General features: G+C 36.8%; 1 protein-coding gene across 12 annotated transcripts in view; it reads left to right on the top strand.

The window, feature by feature from the left end:
• Nucleotides 1–19,927, top strand: part of ZNF438 (zinc finger protein 438) — a 181,801-nt gene that overhangs the window by 42,939 nt on the left and 118,935 nt on the right. For 4 of the 12 annotated variants that reach the window (XM_028826133.2, XM_028826137.2, XM_028826134.2 and 1 more), the window contains exon 1: nt 6,527–6,644. The exons of 4 other annotated variants lie outside the window; for them this stretch is intronic. The gene's annotated coding sequence lies outside the window, so the exon portion shown is untranslated. Of the gene's footprint in view, nt 1–6,485; nt 6,645–15,915; nt 16,180–19,927 lie in introns of those variants that run through there. 4 more of the 12 variants (XM_028826136.2, XM_077946167.1, XM_077946164.1 and 1 more) reach the window with 4 other exon arrangements.

Below are 19,927 nucleotides of genomic sequence, written 5' to 3'. Positions count from 1 at the left end.
TACACACAACAGTCTCAGAATGACAACACTACAGTATTACTCAAAACATTAAAATGCATATTTTTGCATACATTCTCACCCTCTTAATTGCATTTAGGACTGGGGATGTCTTCTGAGACTTTAGTTTATTCAGCAACCATTTAAAGCATCTTCTCTGTCTCATACTCACTGCTAGAAAGGGGATACAAAGAGGTGTAAGATACGTCCCTGTTCTCTAAAAGCTAAGGGTCAGGGTTACTGGGTTATGTATCATTCTGGTATAGGAAGATGTGGCCATAGAATCTGGGATTCTGTTCTTCTTTAAAAGAAGTTAATGTTAATTCTTCTTTACTTGCATGTTTCTTAAAACCCTTTCTCTCTACTCTTATCAGGGAGCAGCTTCCTTTTGGTGGAGCTCGTTAATACTTTCTAATCTTCCTTACGTAGTGTATCATTAGTCAGGGTTCTCCAGAGAAACAGAGAACAAGAGAAAGATACAGAGTTTATTTTAAGGAATTGACTCACAGAATTTTGGGAGTTGGCAAAGCAACTGTGTAGAATACAGCAGCAGGCTGTATATTTAAGGAAGAGTTGATAATAGTCTTGAGTGTAAAAATTGCAAAATAGGCTAGTAGGCTGGAAACTCAGCATTTCTATGTTATCATCTTGATGTAGACTTGCATCTTCTTCAGGTAACTTTTATCTTCGCTGGTAAGGCATTCATCTGATTGGATAAGGCCCGCCACACTATGGAATCTGCTTTATTTCAAGTCAACCAATTATAAATGTTAATTACATCCACAGAGACCTTCACACAGCATCTCTATTAGTATTATACCAAACAGCTGGCCATGATAACTATCCAAAGTGACTCATAAAATTAACTAGCACATCTAGGTTAACTGTTTATTGCCCAAATTGATATTCTTTCTGAAAAACAATAAAATTATTTAATTTTATTACTTGACTGACAAATTGGTTTCATCATATTGGCGGACCTATAAAATAGTCCTATTAAGGAATTATTTTAAAAATAAAGTTATTTCTAAGACATATTAAGATATAGCTATATTCATTAAAGCAAAACAACTGTTTTAACATTAAAAATAACATAAATATAATTCTCAGTAAAAGTTCATATACATTAGTTTCTTAGCTATAATTTGTATCTAATATATAAGATCTCTGTATTGGAAAAAATATTTTAAAAATATAGTTGTATTATCTTTAATTGCTTCATAAAATCATAGTCTTTTTCAAGTTGCATTTTGTGATTGCTACATTTGAAATTATTGATTTTTTCAAGTTACTATTTTCTATATAAATTGTGATTTTTAAATTTGAGAATGTAACCTCTATGTTGATAATGAGGTACCTGGTAAGTTCAAAGCAAATTCTATTATATTTTTATTTTGTAATAGTTTAATATGCAAATATTCTGGCACATGTATTTTCACAGCAACTGTTAAAAAAAACAGTAAACTCTATTTACAGCACTTTTTTTTAAAATTTATTTATTATTATTATACTTTAAGTTGTAGGGTACATGTGCATAACATGCAGGTTTGTTACATATGTATACTTGTGCCATGTTGGTGTGCTGCACCCATCAACTCGTCATTTACATCAGGTATAACTCCCAGTGCAATCCCTCCCCCCTCCCCCCTTACCATGATAGGCCCCGGTGTGTGATGTTCCCCTTCCTGAGTCCAAGTGATCTCATTGTTCAGTTCCCACCTATGAGTGAGAACATGCGGTGTTTGGTTTTCTGTTCTTGTGATAGTTTGCTAAGAATGATGGTTTCCAGCTGCATCCATGTCCTTACAAAGGACACAAACTCATCCTTTTTTATGGCTGCATAGTATTCCATGGTGTATATGTGCCACATTTTCTTAATCCAATCTGTCACTGATGGACATTTGGGTTGATTCCAAGTCTTTGCTATCGTGAATAGTGCTGCAATAAACATACGTGTGCATGTGTCTTTATAGCAGCATAATTTATAATCCTTTGGGTATATACCCAGTAATGGGATGGCTGGGTCATATGGTACATCTAGTTCTAGATCCTTGAGGAATCGCCATACTGTTTTCCATAATGGTTGAACTAGTTTACAATCCCACCAACAGTGTAAAAGTGTTCCTATTTCTCCACATCCTCTCCAGCACCTGTTGTTTCCTGACTTTTTAATGATTGCCATTCTAACTGGTGTGAGATGGTATCTCATTGTGGTTTTGATTTGCATTTCTCTGATGGCCGGTGATGATGAGCATTTTTTCATGTGTCTGTTGGCTGTATGAATGTCTTCTTTTGAGAAATGTCTGTTACAGCACTTTTATTCAACAAAATTTTTATGACAAAGCTTGTCAAATAAATTGTGTCTGTTATGGAAATCTTTTAAACATCTTAACCAAATTTAGATGCTGCTAAATTGTAGGCATTCTCAAGTTCATTTTATTCTAGTACATAATATAAACTTATTTAAGTAAAAAAATAAGTTCTCCATAAAAATTAAATCTTGAATGAAAGATTTCTGTCTTAGTTTGGGCTGCTGTCTCAAAATACCACATACTGGGTGGCTTAAACAACAATTAATTTCTCACGGTTCTGAAGGCTGGAAAGTCAAAGATCAAGGAACCAGCAGATCAGTTTCTGGTGAGGGCCTGCTTCCTTGTTTGCAGACCTGATTTGATCTCGTTATGTCCTCACATGGCCCTTCTTGGGTGTGTGCACTTGGATGGGGGTAGTGGGGGTAGAGAGAGAGATCTGTTTCTTTTTATAACAGCATTAATCTCATCAGGAGGGCCCCACCAACATGACCTAATCTAACCCTAATTAAAGGCACTACCTCTGAATACCATCACGTTGGGTATTAGCGCTTCAGCATAAGAATTTAAGGTGATACAAACGTTTAGTCTATAGCTATTTTCAACTGACTTTGAATGTAATGTTTGAATGAAAATCATCCGTTATGTTGATGATTTTACAAAGTCTAAGCCTCAAAGAATTCTAAGCTAGATAACAAAAAGAGAAAACATGGACTGTCATGCTGAAATATTTTTCTAAATTCAGCATCAGTTTTGTCACAAATATTTTAGTTCATTTTTTTTTTTTTTTAGATGGGGGTGTACTCTGTTGCCCAGGCTGAAATGCAGTGGTATGATCACAGCTTACTTCAGCCTTGACCACCTGAGCTCAAGCAGTCCTCCCATCTCATCCTCCCAAAATGTTGGGATTACAGGTGTGAGCCACCACACCCAGCCTTAGTTCAATTTTTTTTAACCCTATGTGTATGTATAAACATTTGTAAATTTTGATTGGTAGAATGTCACATCTTTTGTGGATGCAGTTGTGAAATATGTTTCCTCCAATTTTGATTGGTAATATATTGCAGTTTATATGGGCACAGTTGTGAATTATATGTGAACCACAGCCAAGTCCAAGTTTATTTCTGTTACATCATTTTTAAAGTTTAATAAGAACATTGTTCTTTCTATGATGCTATGCTCAAAGTTTGTAATTGTGTTATCACTGTAAAAACAAATAGAATTGACCCTTACTATTCACAGATTTTGCTTTTATGAATTCGTCTGCCTATTACAGATTGAGCATCTCTAATCTAAAATCAGAAATGCTCTAAAATCCTAAACTTTTTGAGTGCCAACATGATGCTCAACACAATTCTCAAGGGTCATGAGCAAATGAAATACTCATTGGAGCCTATTGGATTTCAGATTTTTGGATTAGGGATACTCAGTAAGTATATAATACAGATGTTTCAAAATTTTTAAAAACCCCAAATTCAAAACACTTCCGACCCCAAACATTTCAGGTAAGGGATACTGAACCTGTCAAATTTATTTGTAACTGCAAAATCAATACTCATGACACTAGTCATTCAACTGAATGCATGACTACAAATGGTACAGAATGGTGAAAATTTTGGATTGCTCAACAGATTCCTAGTTGGCAGGCTGATTTCCTTCTGCTCTCATACAGTAAACAAGTCTCCTTTTTTGGGTTTATATAGTGCCATGATTTTTGCTTTTTTAGGCTTCTTTGTGATTTCTGTGTTTAAAATGACTATTCAGTGTGGAACTGAAGTGCTGTATATTGCTCCTAAGTGCAAGAAGGCTGTGATGTGCCTTAAGGAGAAAATACACATGATAGATAAACTTATAGTGCTGTTGGCTATGAGTTCAGTGACTCATAGTGATTCAACAGTAAACAGCCATACATTGCTTAACAACAGGGTTAAATTCTGAGAAATGTATCATTAGGTGATTTTGTCATTGTGAAAATATCATAGAGTGTGCTTATATGAATCTATAGCTTACTACACATGTAGGCTATGTGGTAAAGGCTATTGTTTCCGGACTACAAACCTGTGCGGTGTGTTACTATACTGAATTCTGTAGGCAGTTGTAACAGAATAGTAAATATTTATGTATCTAAACATAGAAAATGTACAGCGAAAATATAGCTTGATAATCTTATGGGACCACCTGCATCGTAGATGCAGTCTGTTGTTGACACATCATGCAGTGGATGACTATATATTAATCAGGTATCTTGAAACAGAACTATACATAAAATGAGGTTATGTTTGGTCAGCTAATTAAAATGTAATCAGAGGCTCTCAGGAGCTCTCAGGAACCCAACCCTGAATTTCCCTTATGAGTAAACAATTTGGTATTCCGTAATTCAGTATTCATGGTGACTTTTTCATAGACCATAACTACTGTGAATAATGAGAACCAACAGTAATTTTGTTTTTGTTGTTGAACTTCTAAACTGATTTTTAAGTAGCAATTAAAGCAATGTCAGGTGTTTCATATTCTACAGAATGAACTTCCAACAGCTTTACTTTGGTTTCATGAATTAGATGAAATCATCAAACCATTATTGGAATTAACTGATTTTTCTAGTTGGTACATTTCCTGATACTGACAGAAAGCTGGCAACATTCAACTGTGAGTTTTTCTGTTAATGGAGCCAACCAGATATCACTTTACTTTGATGATGTAAAAAAGATGCTTTAGAATCAGAACTAAGTGCATTTTTAAAAAAAGTAATTTGATCTAGATGAAAAGTCATGCTTTAGAGAGTAATATGTAAAACACTTTCTCTATCTGCTTTCATTAAATCTGTGTCTTTAAGCTAGCTATGAGCAGGGACAGCAGTCAGTACTCAGTATTTCCTCTACAGCCTTTCAAGGCTGGAGGAGTTAGCTGTCCTTACCTGCTCCTGCCTGAGAACACTTTTTCTGCGAGGTGCCTGGGTGTGGCCGGGCGTGGTGGCTCAAGCCTGTAATCCCAGCACTTTGGGAGGCTGAGACGGGCGGATCACGAGGTCAGGAGATGGAGACCATCCTGGCTAACACAGTGAAACCCCGTCTCTACTAAAAATACAAAAAATTAGCCGGGCGTGGTGGCGGCGCCTGTAGTCCCAGCTACGCGGGAGGCTGAGGCAGGAGAATGGCGGGAACCCGGGAGGCGGAGCTTGCAGTGAGCCAAGATGGCGCCACTGCACTCCAGCCTGGGCGACAGAGCGAGACTCCGCCTCAAAAAAAAAAAAAAAAAAAGAATGAAGTATCAGTAACAGTATGTTTAGAAATGGGTTACTGCTAGGTGTCTTTCAGATTTAACCACATGTGAAATTGACAATAGGCTTCATTGCACATGTGTCTCACACGGCTTAATGAGGTTATGGCAGAGCCTAAAAGTACAAATAAGTCCTAGCCTATTTTAATGGTATCGTTAAAACAAATCATTAGAAAATGAAAAACCCGGCCGGTCGCGGTGGCTCACGCCTCTAATCCCAGCACTTTGAGAAGCCGAGGCAGGTGGATCACGAGGTCAGGAGATCAAGACCATCCTGGCTAACATGGTGAAACCCCATCTCTACTAAAAATACAAAAACTTAGCCGGGCGTGGTGGTGGGCGGCTGTAGTCCCAGCTACTCGGGAGGCTGAGGCAGGAGAATGGTGTGAACCTGGGAGGCGGAGCTTGCAGTGAGCCGAGATTGTGCCACTGCACTCCAGCCTGGGTGACAGAGCAAGACTCCGACTCAAAAAAAAAAAAAAAAGAAAGAAAATGAAAAACCCAGGACAAATGAAACTGGTGGGACAGTGGGACAGTGGCCATAAATTGGGACTGTCTCAGGCAAACTAACACACTTTACCAGACATTTGTCCTTTCAAAAATCTTTGAATCCCAAACTCTTGATTACTGTTTTCCTGTCAAAAAGACTGTGCCCTGAATATGAATCACTTGTTTGTGACTAGTAATTTCCACAGCATTATGCACATGGAAAAGAATGTGAAGCATTCTTCTTAGCCAGTTTTATTCATTGCGGCATTTCTTTTTTTCTGGAACATTTTCTATTTATCTTAAAACTTTTATTAAATTTTGCATGCTTTCATTTTTAAACTAAAGACATGTAATCAACTATGGAATTATTTTCTTCTACATTAGTTCTTTTGTTATCTTAATAAAAATACACAGTAATTAGAAATGAAACTTGAAAATAAGGTACTATTTACATATATTTGATAAAAATGGATTATCTGAATATGATTATAATAATACTTTGTATTCTGTTACGGAATTAATTAAAAGGATTTATGGTATATCTTATGACTCTACAGGAGCCTTGGGATATAGGTAAGTGACAAGCATTTTTTGAAGAGACATTTCTGAAACATTAAGTAATTTGATCTCACAGGTTCCTGGCAAAGTAGACAGTGGGGCATATCTTACTTCAGCAATTTACCTCTTTTCTCTTCAATGTAACATTTGTAGAAATACCACATTTACATGAATCTTCATGTAACATTTCCCTAATAGCTAAAAAATCATATTTCTCAGGGAATTTTAGGCTTATTTTCTATAATAATTATAATGAGGATATTATTTATAAGATATAGGAGTATGGCATGTAGCAAAACTTAAAGCATTAAAAAAAATAACTAAATGCAATATGGTACCCTGGGTTATACCTAGGAACTAAAAAAAGACATTAGTGGAAAAACAGGTGAAATATAAATGAAGTCTATATTTCAGTTAATAGTAATCAATTAGAAATTAATCAGTGTTAATTTCTTAGTTTCGACAAATGTCCCATGGTTATGTAAGATGTTTAACTTTATGGAAAACTGAATGAGGGGTATATAGGAACGCTATAGTATTTTTGTATCTATCTTCTAAATCTAAAATTATTTCACAATAAAAATTTACTTGAAGCACAAAAGTCAGAGTTTATTGATTCAAAATGTATAGTTTAGAAGTAGATTTTCTGGACTAAAATAAAAAAAATTAATTTAAAAAATCCAGATTACATAAAATGTAATGATTCAAGGAAATACATGGCTATAGGTTTCATTTTTCAATTTATAGGAAGTAGGCAATTTTATTTTTTTAACATTGGTGATATGGTTTGGATTCGTGTCCCTGCCCAAATCTCATATCAAATTGTAATTTCCAGTGTTGGAGGAGGGACCTGATGGAAGGTGATTGGATCATCGGGGCGAATTTCTTTCTTCTTGTTCTTGTGATAGTGAGTGAGTTGTCATGAGATCTCGTTGTTTAAAAGCGTGTAGCACCTCCCCCTTCACACTCTTCCTCTTGCTCCGGCCATGTAAGACGTACCTGGTTCCCCTTTGCCTTCCGCCGTGGTTTCTTGAGGCCTCCCCAGCCGTGCTTCCTATACAGCTCGAGGAACCATGAACCAATTAAACCTCTTTACTTTATAACTTACCCAGTCTTGGATAGTTCTTTATAACAGTGCAAGAAAAGACTGCTATAATGGGCATGGCGTTTGTGGACATCTCCTCGTGCTCGGTTACAGGCTTTCTCTTTGATGCTTTCAGCCACTTGTGTTTTTTGGTCCTTTTGTGTAACTTTTTCTGTTATTCCAAGCAGGCCTTTTAAATGGTTCCCAGTACACTTCTTTTTCTTTTCTTTAGTGTATTGTTTAGAGACGAAAGTCCAATAATGTGACTCAGTGGTTTGGAGACCCCGTTAGTATAGTTTTGTTCAGTCACACTACTGGAGCTTCTAGGTAAAGTAGTAGACACAGTAGACCTATTGTTAATGAGTATGAATAAAGATGAGCATAACTCTTACATAGCCATTTCTGTAATTGAGCTAAAATAATACAGAATCTATTGCTGTCAGATAATAAAATTCTCAGTTTCTAAAATGGACTCTAGCATGATAAGTATTTTAAATTTCTATAAATATTAAAAGACTTATAAGAAGGAAATTTTGTAGTTTGCCAAAACTCTTATGTAACTTTTCATTAATAAAAGTAAAGTAGCCATGCAGGTCTTGTGGATGGTTTCCTGCTTCTGCTGCCAAATTTAATGATTTTAGTTAAATTTCATAAAGGGAAATATAAATATATTATATTTAAAGGATATAGACACTTAAAAGAGCAGACCCGTGCCTGAATAACTCTTGCAGAATAATTGTCCAGCTTCGAAATTTCTGTGTTGCTTGGTAGTCTTTAGTCAGAATTGGTGTTAACAGTCTCATGTTAATAGAATTACAGTTAATGGAATTATAATCTATTTTTTAGTTGTTTAACATGATTGTGCTAACCTTGGTTGGGAAGTTTAGAAAAAGACACGATCGTTTTCTTAGGCCAAGTTTAAATTACATTGATCATGTAATAGTTCACACAAAACAAGCAAACAAGAAAAACTTGTGTTATTCTGTGCTAGAAGAGCATTAAAAGTGTTGTTTTTAGGGACATGCTTACCATTCAGCTGATTGTAATTTGTGGTCATCAAAGTGTAAATAAGAATAGCTAATATATGTTGAACTTTTTTTTTTTTTTTTTTTTTTGAGATGGAGTCTTACTCTGTCACGCATGCTGGAGTGCAATGGCACAATCTCGGCTCGCTGCAACCTCCACCTCCTGGGTTCAAGTGATTCTCCTGCCTCCGCCTTCTGAGCCGCCAGGATTACAGGCATGTGCTGCCACGACCAGCTAATTTTTTTGTATTTTTAGTAGAGACAGGGTTTCACCATGTTGGTTAGGCTGGTCTCGAACTCCTGACCTTGTGATCTGCCTGCCTCGGCCTCCCAAAGTGCTAGGATTACAGGTGTGAGCCACCACGCCTGGCCTGAACATTTTCTATGTACTAGGCACTTTACTTACATTATCTCATATAATCTTCACAATTACCTATGAGATAGGTTGGAATTCCCTTTACAGATGAGGCTGAGTGAGAACAGCTGTCTCCAGTCTAATTCTGAGATGGGGAGGTGGACAGAACAAGTGCCTATTATATAGTCCAGTACCTGCTGTTTATAATATAGTACAGTACCTGCTGTTTATTTATAGTTATAGTTATAATATAGTACAGTACCTGCTGTTTATTTATAAGCAGCTCCCAGGAAATGCCATCATGTTTCCATAGATGTGTAGTAAACTTCAGATTACTTCAGCTTTTCTAGGTAAGAGTATCTGATCACACTGGGTCACCTAGAGTGGATTCTCCTGGGGTGAACAGCCTGGAGTAAGGACTTGTGTTTCTTGTCTAACTTTGTTCTGGCTCATTCTGCAGTCCCCTAACATGTCAGTTGTTCCCTGTCACCTGATTAATTGCTGAACACTCACTCATTGTGTGCTTCACTGATCACATGCCAAGAACTTTTGGCAGCTCTTGGGAACATGCTCTCCACGTGCCTCCTGGTAACTGTTGGACAACTAGAAGTTCCTAGTTGTTGTGAGAACTTTGATCCAGAACCTGCAACACATGCCAGAGACCAGGGATGGGGTAGTTGAGCAGCTGACGGGTGAAATGTAGCTATTCAGATTGTTAGTTGGTCAGGAGTCAGAAATAGAGTAGGCATGTGACTCTAAAAAGTGGTTTTTGAAGAGGATTATGATGGTTGGCTGTGGACTTCATAGTTTGTAGACAAAATAATTCTAACTTCTTTTTGAGGAAGAGTCATAAAAATACAAAATCTCCTTTACTGTCTTCTCTTTATGATCTCTAAAAGTTGACATTTCTCAGGGCTCAGTCCTTAGCCTTCTGTATTTATTTTCCACACAATCTCATGTGATCCCTTGTTTTAAATGCCATCTGTTCTCCCAAATTTACAATTTCTTTACTTTGGTCTCTCCCAGGAGTTCTAGACTTATTTTTATGTCTTTTCAACATCTCCATTTTGGAGTCTAATAAATATTTCAAACTTAATATGTCTAAAATGTAAATCTTGAACTTTTCTCCCTGTGTAGATGATATACGCAGTTATTCCTGGCCAAAAACTCAAAGTCATGTTGGACTTTTTCTTTCATATCCCATATCCAGTCCATTAGTAAGGCTTATATGCCTTCCTTTCAAAATGTATCCCAAATTACCCCTACCCCACTCCTCACCCTTACTGCCCTATTATAAGTTGCCTAGGTGATAATAATCATCTTCTAACTGGCCTTCCTTATCTCCTCGTTGTATCTCTCCATTTAATCCTCCATATAGGAGTAAAAGGTGTTTTTGTTGTTGTTGTTTTTTGTTTTTTTTTAATGTTAAACAGTTTCTGTCATTCCTCTGTTCAGAACCCTTCGGTGGCTACCCAGCACACACAGTATACAATGTTGTTTCACATGTTCTACCAGACCTGCTGACTTTATCTCCTGTCACTCACTCTCTTGCTCACTCTCCTCTAGCCACACTTGCCTTCTTGCTGTTCCTTTAGATACTCCCAAGTCCATTTGTAATCAGCTAACTTCCCCCAGTTCCGTGATCCCACACCCCTCACTCCAACCAGTCTAGCCTGGTACCAGTGGAGGTAGATTTAGAGAGAAGAAAAGTGCACATCCAAGACTCTGTAGCACATGCAGTGGTAGAGTCACAATAAAAATATTACAGCTTTAGCATTCCTAGTTTCTGTAATTTGAATTGCTTTCAAGTGTAAGAGGGACTGGATTTAGAGCTACAGAAAGTCATAGCTAGAATCAATGGGGAAAAGTTACAGAGAGAGATTTCTGCTCAGTTTAAAGAGTGCTACAAAGAGACTTAGACTCCCACACAATAATAGTGGGGAACTTTAACACCCCACCGTCAATATTAGACCAAGTGGTCCAGATCTGTCAAAGATCAGATGGTTGTAGATGCATGATGTTATTTCTGAGGCCTCTGTTCTGTTCCATTGGTCTGTATATCTGTTTTGGTACCGTACTATGCTGTTTTGGTTCCTGTAGCCTTGTAGTATAGTTTGAAGTCAGATAGCGTGATGCCTCCAGCTTTGTTCTTTTTGCTTAGGATTGTCTTGGCAATACAGGCTCTTTTTTGGTTCCATATGCAGTTTAAAGTAGTTTTATCCAATTTTGTGAAGAAAGTCAGTGGTAGCTTGATGGGGATAGCATATAAATTACTTTGGGCAGTATGGCCATTTTCACGATATTGATTCTTCCTATCTATGAGCTTGGAATGAAAGCTGAAATTACTCCTTGTTCCATAAGCTGCAGGATGGATATCATGTTAGCAGGCGTGTAAACAACATTAATGTCCTTGTACATATCCATTAGAGCTGTTGGGTGACTAGGTGCATTTTCATTGAGCAATAATATTTTGAAAGGAATCTTTTTCTCTGAACAGTGACTCTCAACAGTGGGCTTAAACTATTCAGTAAACCATACTGTAAGCAGACATGCTGTCATCCAGGCTTTGTTGTTCCATTTACAGAGCAGAGTAGATTTAGCATAAGTATTCACAGCCCTAGTATAATTCTTAATGGCCTCAGTGCAAATGAAACAGCCTTATATTCGAAGAAGATGCCATATAAGACTTCCATAGCTAGAGAGGGAAAGTCAATGCTTGGCTTCAAAGCTTCAAAGAGAAGCTGACTCTCTTACTAGGGGCTAATGCAGCTGGTGACTTGAAGTCGAAGCCAATGTTCATTTACCATTTTAAAAATCGTATATACTAGAAATATGGATAAACTTCAAAATCATTATACCGAGTAAAATAAGCCAGATACAGAACACCACAACTGATTCCATTTATTGCTCTAGGTTAGTATATCAGAAGTGTGAGAAAAGATACATTTACTGTATGGTGACGAACAGTGGACAAGTTGTTGCATGCAGCTAAGGGTGGGTTGTGATTGATCTGGAGGCAGTACAAGGGAACTTTTTGGGATGATGGTTGTGTTCTATATCTTGATTCTGGCAGTAATTATGTGGAGATATAAATTTGTCCAAGCCCACTGAAAGGTACACTTAAAATTTATGTATTTTATTGTATATAAACTATTATCTCAGTAACATTGCTTAAAAAAACCCCGTACACAAATTTTGAAAGTTGTTTTACTAGCAAAAGATTAACTTCTGTCTAATGTTAGAAGACCTTTGTGTAATGCTAAAACTTAGTCACCCTGAAAAATCCATTTAGATAAATCAGTGTATACAATATACATTAAAAAATGAATTAAAAGCCCTTAAATAAGGAAAGTAAGTATAGAGTAGATGAATTCTCAGTATACTTTCTAGTCTGTGGTTTGATGTATTGGAATCCTCAGAATGCACTGATGTACATTTCCAGTTTCTTGAATTGATGTTTGGTAATACCCTTGACACTAAGAAGCAGCCAGATAAAATGAAATAATTACAGTGTGTTCTTGGTTCTGCTTTCTTGTTCTTAACTTCTTGAGTTGAATTTTATTTCTTGTTTTTTAACTAGAAAAACTGGTTAGAAGACATACCAGTATCCCTTAGAATCTTTTTTTCTTTTTTTTTTTTTGAGATGGAGTCTCACTCCGTCGCCCAGGCTGGAGTGCAGTGGCATGATCTCGGCACACTGCAACATCTGCCTCCCAAGTTCAAGCAGTTCTCTGCCTCAGCCTCCCAAGTAGCTGGGACTACAGGCGCCTGCCACCATGCCCAGCTAGTTTTTGTATTTTTAGTAGAAACAGGGTTTCACCATATTGGCCAGGCTAATCTTGAACTCCTGACCTTGTGATCTGCTAGCCTCAGCCTCCCAAAGTGTTGGTATTACAGGCGTGAGCCACTGTGCCCGGCCCAGAATCTATTCCTTCTTTTAGGAATGGATCCCCTAGAGTTTAGCTAAGCACATGACTGCCCATCTAGAAACTGTGCTCCTCTGCTTCTTTTGCAGCAAAGTGTGGCTGTGTGACTAATGAGAGGTGAATGGTAATGTGTGTAAGGTCACCTCATTTAAGACAAGCCACTTACCCTAGACTTTCTTTTTTCCTTTTCTGCTGGCTGGGATGTTACACCAGTTACAGTAGCCATCTTAGTTGGGAACTACGTTGGAAACCACATGGAAGATGGCAGAGCCAGCCTGGGTCCACAAATGATCTTGTGAAACCTTCCCCTGTCACCCTGTATTTTGACATGAAAAAGAAGATTTTCTTTCTCACTTGAGCTACTTTTGAGTCTCTTTGTTATGGCAGAAAATTTATACACTAATATAAAATGGAAAGCATTTCAGAGTTTTAAGTTTTTCTTTATACTGTTTGGCTGTATTTTCTATATATTGGTATGGTATTCTCAAAGTAGTTTTTAAAATAGCATATGATTACATGCCATGAGTTCCTTTTTGATTGATAATTTAGGAGAATGTTTTGCAAATTTTCAAGTTACTTTTAAGCTTTTGGTACTAATTATTAATAGAATAGTATTAATAAAATGATTATTAATGTATGGCATTCTAATTATTAATAGAATGATTATTAATATATGGCATTCTGCTTTTCTAGATTTTTATGGTTGTATTTCTGGACTAGTTTATGATCAGTTTTGGTAAAGTTACACAGACCTTTTTAAAGAAGTTTTCTTCAGGAGATACCTAAATACTTACTATGTTGTTGAACTTTATTATTTTTTTTGTCTGATCTCTCAAACGCTTAAAGTTGTAAATCACTGATTTCTTCCATTAATTTTAATTATTTATATTTCTATAAGTTTTTATTTTGGTGTGTGTGTTAATGTGTTATTTACTGTCAACATCTCAATTGAGGATTATAGCTGTTATTAGAGTGATATGACTTCTTTTTTTTTTCATTAAATAAAGGGTCTTGCTTTGTCACCCAGGCTGGAGTACAGAGGCATGATCATAGCTCATTGCAGCTTCCAAACTCTTAAGGATCAAGTGGGCAATCCTCCTGGCTAGCTGGGTCTATTGTTGTGCCACTACACCTGGCTAATTTTTCTTTTTAATTTTTTGTAGAAATGGGGCCTCGCTATATTGCCCAGGCTGGTCTTGAACTTCTGGCCTCAAGCAGTCCTTCTGGCCTAGCCTCCCAAAGTGCTGGGATTACAGTTGTGTGCCACTGCACCCAGCTATGACTTTCTAATTTATGACTTGTGTTTTGTTTTAGCTGACATTGATATTGCTACCTTAGTTTATATTTCTCCATAAATCTGTGCTTCCTGTTATATTTCAACTTTCTTTGTCATTACTTTTATGTATGTTTCCTAAAAGTAGAACATAGTTAGATTTCATTTTTTATCCTAAAAAGAACTATGTCCTTTGTCCCTTAACAAATATTTAATGCATTTAAATTTGTTTCCAAATTGTTCTAATTGGTTTTATTTTATTGATCTTCTTTTCAGCTTTCTGTTTGAAATTCTTCCTTGTTTTCATTGTGTTTTGAATTTTTTGCTGTTTTAATTTAAAGTTTTGTGTTTAATTTGGTTTTCATTTTTAACTTTGGTTCATCTAAGAGGCTTTGAAATCCAAGGATTATTTTAAAGATTTTTTTTTTAACTTTAAATTTATGTGATACCTATCATTAACAGTCAAGAATAGGATGGTATCTCTTGATTTCCCTCAGTATCAAATGAGAAATTTAATATGTTTTACTTCTCTGCTTCTCTGTTTTCATTAATATGATCTAAGATTTTTAACTCAGAGTGTTACTAAATTATAATTTTAAATTTATGCACAATTTCTTTTATTAACTTTTATATGGGTATAAAGATTATGAGAACCCTAAGTTGTCACAACCTTAATTTCCACTTTTTCAAGTAAAAGGAATCTTAAACCATCAAAATTATACTCTGATATCCTATTACTCATTATCTTCTTGATTTATTTTCATATTATCTCTTTAAAAAATACTGTTTTCATTTTTCCTGTTGCCCACATTTGAACTATTTCTTTGCTCCTTAGTCTAGGAGAAAAGAAGTAGAAATAGTCAGATTTGAAATTAAAATACCAAATTATGTATTTGGTATTTTCTATAGCGAAGTCTAAGGTCTGGAACATGTTTTGGATTATTGGATTAACAGATTTTATGGTGATGGGTTTTATGGGGAGAATTACCAGTTATTTAGTAGCTTCATAAGCTTGTTTTCTAGGATGTCCCTGTCAGTTACTGCATCAGGTAACACAGGACCTGGCACTCAGATTCTCATTAATACTTGTTCAGTGACAGGAACTGTCCTCTGTTGCTTTCGAGTCTCTAAGACTGTTTTCCCCATCTTGAATGTGCCTAGTCATCTGACCTCCTCTCAAATGGGCACCAACTTCATTCTCTCGATATAATAAGGGACCTCGTATGGGGCTTTCCTATTTTTTTTTTCAGAACATGCTTGAGGACCATTTAGGGAAGGAGGGTCTTAGAGGACATTCAATCTTGTCTTGGAAACAGTGGGGAAGGAAGAACTCTGTAGCAGTTGCTAGGGGTAATATTATATCTTTAAGAAAACAATGCTGTTGCTAAGTTATTTTTAGACATAGAAGGTTTCTCTTTAATTTTTTTTTCTTTTTTAGTGGATGATTATGTAGCTAGTCTACCAAGAGGTAGGGAGTGAAGTAAAGCTGAGAACAGCCTCTCCAGGATTATGAGGTCAGGATGAAGTTCTTGGCAAGAGACTCGATTTAGTGTGGTATTCTGGAAAGCACATGGGCTGAGGAGGCAGGAGACCTTTATTCTAGCTTTGGTTCTCTGTGACTGTGGCAAACCATTTAACTTTTGTGAGTCTCAGACTAGATTTATTGAATGAGGAATCTGACTCAAAGATCCTTTCTAACTTTAAAATTCTGTGTCTGACCAGAGGACCAGGGTAGAACAAGGAGGTTTCTACTCGATAGCATTTTTATTTTTAATTTCATTTTGTAAAGTCAAGAGGAATAAATCATTTATCTTACTGCTTTGAACAGGAGGATTAGAAGAAGGAATCATATGTGGCTCATGTGTCTATGTTCTGACCTTGTATTAGGTAAGTGACATGACGCATGTTGCAATCAGTTTTCCCTATTGTAACACATGGAAATAATCTGGTACTAGAATGACTCAGAGGAATGTTGGTTGTTGTTGTTGCTTGTTCTGTTTTTGTTTTCTTGAAACAAGATTTTATTCCATCACCCAGGCTAGAGTGCAATAGCTTGATTATAGCTTACTGCAGCCTTGAACTCCCAAGCTAAAACGATCCTCCCACCTCAGTCCCCTGAGTAGCTGGGACTACAGGCGCCCATCACCAGCCTCGGATAATTTTTTATAGAGACAAGGTCTCCCTGTCTTACACAGGCTGGTCTCAAGCTCTTGGTCTCAAGCAATCCTCCTGCCTTGGTCTCCCGAAATGTTGGGATTACAGGCCTGAGCACCTGCACCTAGCCGGGAATGTTAAATCACCATTTTTTCCCTGGAGAAAAGTTGACAAAAATATTTATCTAGATTCCCAGAAGGTTATCACCTTTTCCACTGGGATATGTGTGTATCTCAAAATTGAGGATGCTGGGAGGTGGGCCTGTGGTATGCTACCACTCAGCTCTCAGGCTGCAGGTCACACTGAACATCTTTCATTGAACTCCTGAGTGGTGAAACGGCTGCTAGCACTAAAGTTATGTTTCACAAGGGCAGTAACAGGATGCTGCCCTAGCTGGCTATCTGTCATAAGTGGAGCTGGGCATGGTCACACGCAGGGTGGGCAGAGAGAGTTTTCAAATAATGAACATGTCACAGTTGTGAAAGAGCTGGGGACGAGTGCTGACTGAATAAAATCTGTGCAGCAAAGGGTGACTCTTTTTGAAGAAAGGCTTTGTTCTGCCCGGATTCTGGAGGAAGAGCCACCAACAAAGGCTCCATCCAGAACAGCACAAAAAAGACTGGACAGCAGACTTTGGTTGCTTTTCTTCTCTGTAGTTATCACATTGAGAATTAAAAAATAGTTGAAAAGTTTTATTTCCCTCTATCAAGAGCTTCCAGGGGTGGGAGAGAGTTGTTTCATTTCAGAAATGTGTTTCTTTTTAGTAAACACATATCATGAGTTGAATAAATGTAAATAAAATTCAAAATAAATTAGAAACTTGAATTTAAAAATGTATGTGACAGGCTTTTAAGTGCCACTGTATGTTAGGCCCTGGTAGGGATGCGGAGATCAGCATTCATTAAAGTCTGCCCTCTGGAACTTCGGTGAGGCCAACAGATAAATGGCTAATATTTATTATGTTTCATTCAGTTTTTGTGGAGCATCTACTCTATGCCAGGCAATAGGACTTACAAAGTAAGGCAGAGAAGATCGAGTCTCTGGTCTCAAGGCATTTATGGTCCTGAGGGATACGAGTAAATAGGTAACTAGAGGGCCAGGTACATGAGGGCATACAGGGGAGAATACTAGAATGTGTGGGATTGACTGTGTTCTGAGATTAGAATGAAGCAGCCTCAAGGTGCCTATCCTTTCAGATTTCTAGAATCTTTAAGTCTTCTAGAACTACAGAGTTAACTGCTAGAGGAAACATTATTGTATGTTTTTGTAGGAATAGCTGCTTTATATTAATGATCCATAGCTGAGCATCTGGAAGGAAAAAAAATTGTTGATACATGTGCTTTCTGTTTTCAGCTGATGATGATGATGATGATGACTGAATTGCCCTCTACTAGCTGCAAATTATATCTACAATTTTAAATTTGAAATTATAGGGAGACACCTTTTGATCAAACATTGTTCCCTATTAAGTTACGGTAAAAGTCTTTCTTGAACTTTTAATCTATTTAAAAGAGATTGCATGGCTTCCCATAATCATTGAATCCCACGGCTCTTTGAGGTAGGGATTTCTCATTCAGCCCAGTGTCCTCCTGTTCAAGTACGAGGCTGCTTTCTCTCTGTCATCATTGAAGTGTTGGTCTTTTTGGACAACAGTAGAGGCCTGTAATTTATTTTAAGCTGGATTTGTAAATTGAAGGGGCCCAGGCTGAGTCTAGCCCATGGTGCATGTGGCTTACCTCCATGCCTGAGCCACAAAAGGCCCACTATTTGCTGTTTTCAGGGAGTTAATAAGAGCTTTTGTGACATAGTTTATACACACTTTATTGGCTAAAATCTAGATGATGTGAAGGAAAAAAGAATAGGTTGCAAAAGTCAAAGTTATGGCTGTGAACTAGAAGAAAAGTTAAAAATATGAAAACTGGCACAAATGGTACAAACAAGAATTAGACATTAGCAAGAGCATAGAAGCAGAGGTTTTTAAATTATAGCACCCCTTAAGACATTTGAAATTGTTATAATGATTTAAAATAGGCAAACCTTTGGTCTTAGAAAGAATGAAGGGGCTGGGAGCAGTGACTCATGCTTGTAATCCCAGCACTTTGGGAGGCTGAAGCAGGTGGATCATGAGGTCAGGAGATTGAGACCATCCTGGCTAACACAGTAAAACCCCATCTCTACTAAAAATACAAAAAATTAGCCAGACGTGGTGGCGGGCGCCTGTAGTCCCAGCTACTCAGGAGACTGAGGCAGGAGAGTGGCATGAACCCAGGAGGCAGAGCTTGCAGTGAGCCAAGATCGCACCACTGCACTCTAGCCTGGGTGACAGAGCAAGACTCCATCTCAAAAAAAAAAAAAAAAAAAAAAAAAGAATCAAGGGCTCTACTTTCTGTGTGTAGTTTATTAAATGTAAACACATACAAAATTTAAGGGGAAAAGGTAATCTTTTTATGTGAAACTGTTTTGCTTTATGGCTTCCAAGACTTTGAAAGCCTCTTTGCACTTTGCGTGGTTTTAAAACTTAATAAAATTGTTGGGGGGTGGCATAAGCAGATATTTTTAATATAGCAATTAGGAATATCATAAAGAAGATTATTAAAGCAGTTTGTAACATAAGCTTCGATAGTATTACTAAATAAAACGAGGTTTTAGAAATTGGAACATGTTAACTACAAAAAACAGTAAACTTTTCTTCATGTAATACTGAAAGCAACTATGGAATTGAACAAACTTACTATGATTTTCCTTTTTAAAATAAAATTATTTATAGAGGAAATTCGTGAATACTTTCCCTTTGTTAAAAAACAAAACAAAACAAAAGACGTTTATATCAGGCTAAAGTTCCATTTGACTACCACCCTTCTGTCTTCCCAGAGATCATCATTTTGCTATTTATCCTTCAAAATCATCTTCTAAATATTTTTAAGCATATATATGTTTACATACCACAGATGTATATGTTTTTTGTTGATGTTTAAACACAGAATGTTGATTGCTGGTTCATTTTAAATATGGCCTTCCATTGTTATGTTTTATTTTTAATACTTCTGCAGTATTACTAATAGCAGTTGACACTTACTGAGTAGTTACTATGGGCTAGGCAGGATGCTTAGCATTTTTCATATAATTTAGCCTTATCTTCATAATAACCTTCAGAAGTAAAATAGTTGGTTTTATATGAATAAAGTTCTACCTTCAATATACCTTTCATTTACAGTAAATTACTAATGCCAGTAGTTTAGCATTCTTTAATTAGATTTCAATACCAAAACATTTGGAATGATTTTTTAAAATTGCTAAGACTGTAACTGCTAGTTCTGTTACATTTTTTATTCTTGTGTGGTTGGCCTTTACCAAGGCCTCAGAGTCAGGTGTCTGCTTGCTAAACCAGAAAGCTGGAGATATGAAGGTGATTCTTGCTCAACTTTTAGGAATGAAGTGGTAGTATGTGTCCTATTTGACTGATTTTAAATGAGGAACAGAC

This window comes from Macaca mulatta, chromosome 9, assembly GCF_049350105.2.
Source record: "Macaca mulatta isolate MMU2019108-1 chromosome 9, T2T-MMU8v2.0, whole genome shotgun sequence".
Taxonomy (NCBI): Eukaryota; Metazoa; Chordata; class Mammalia; order Primates; family Cercopithecidae; genus Macaca; species Macaca mulatta.
The sequence above is the reverse complement of the archived record's forward strand: the minus strand, read 5'-3'. Positions and strand labels throughout refer to the sequence as shown.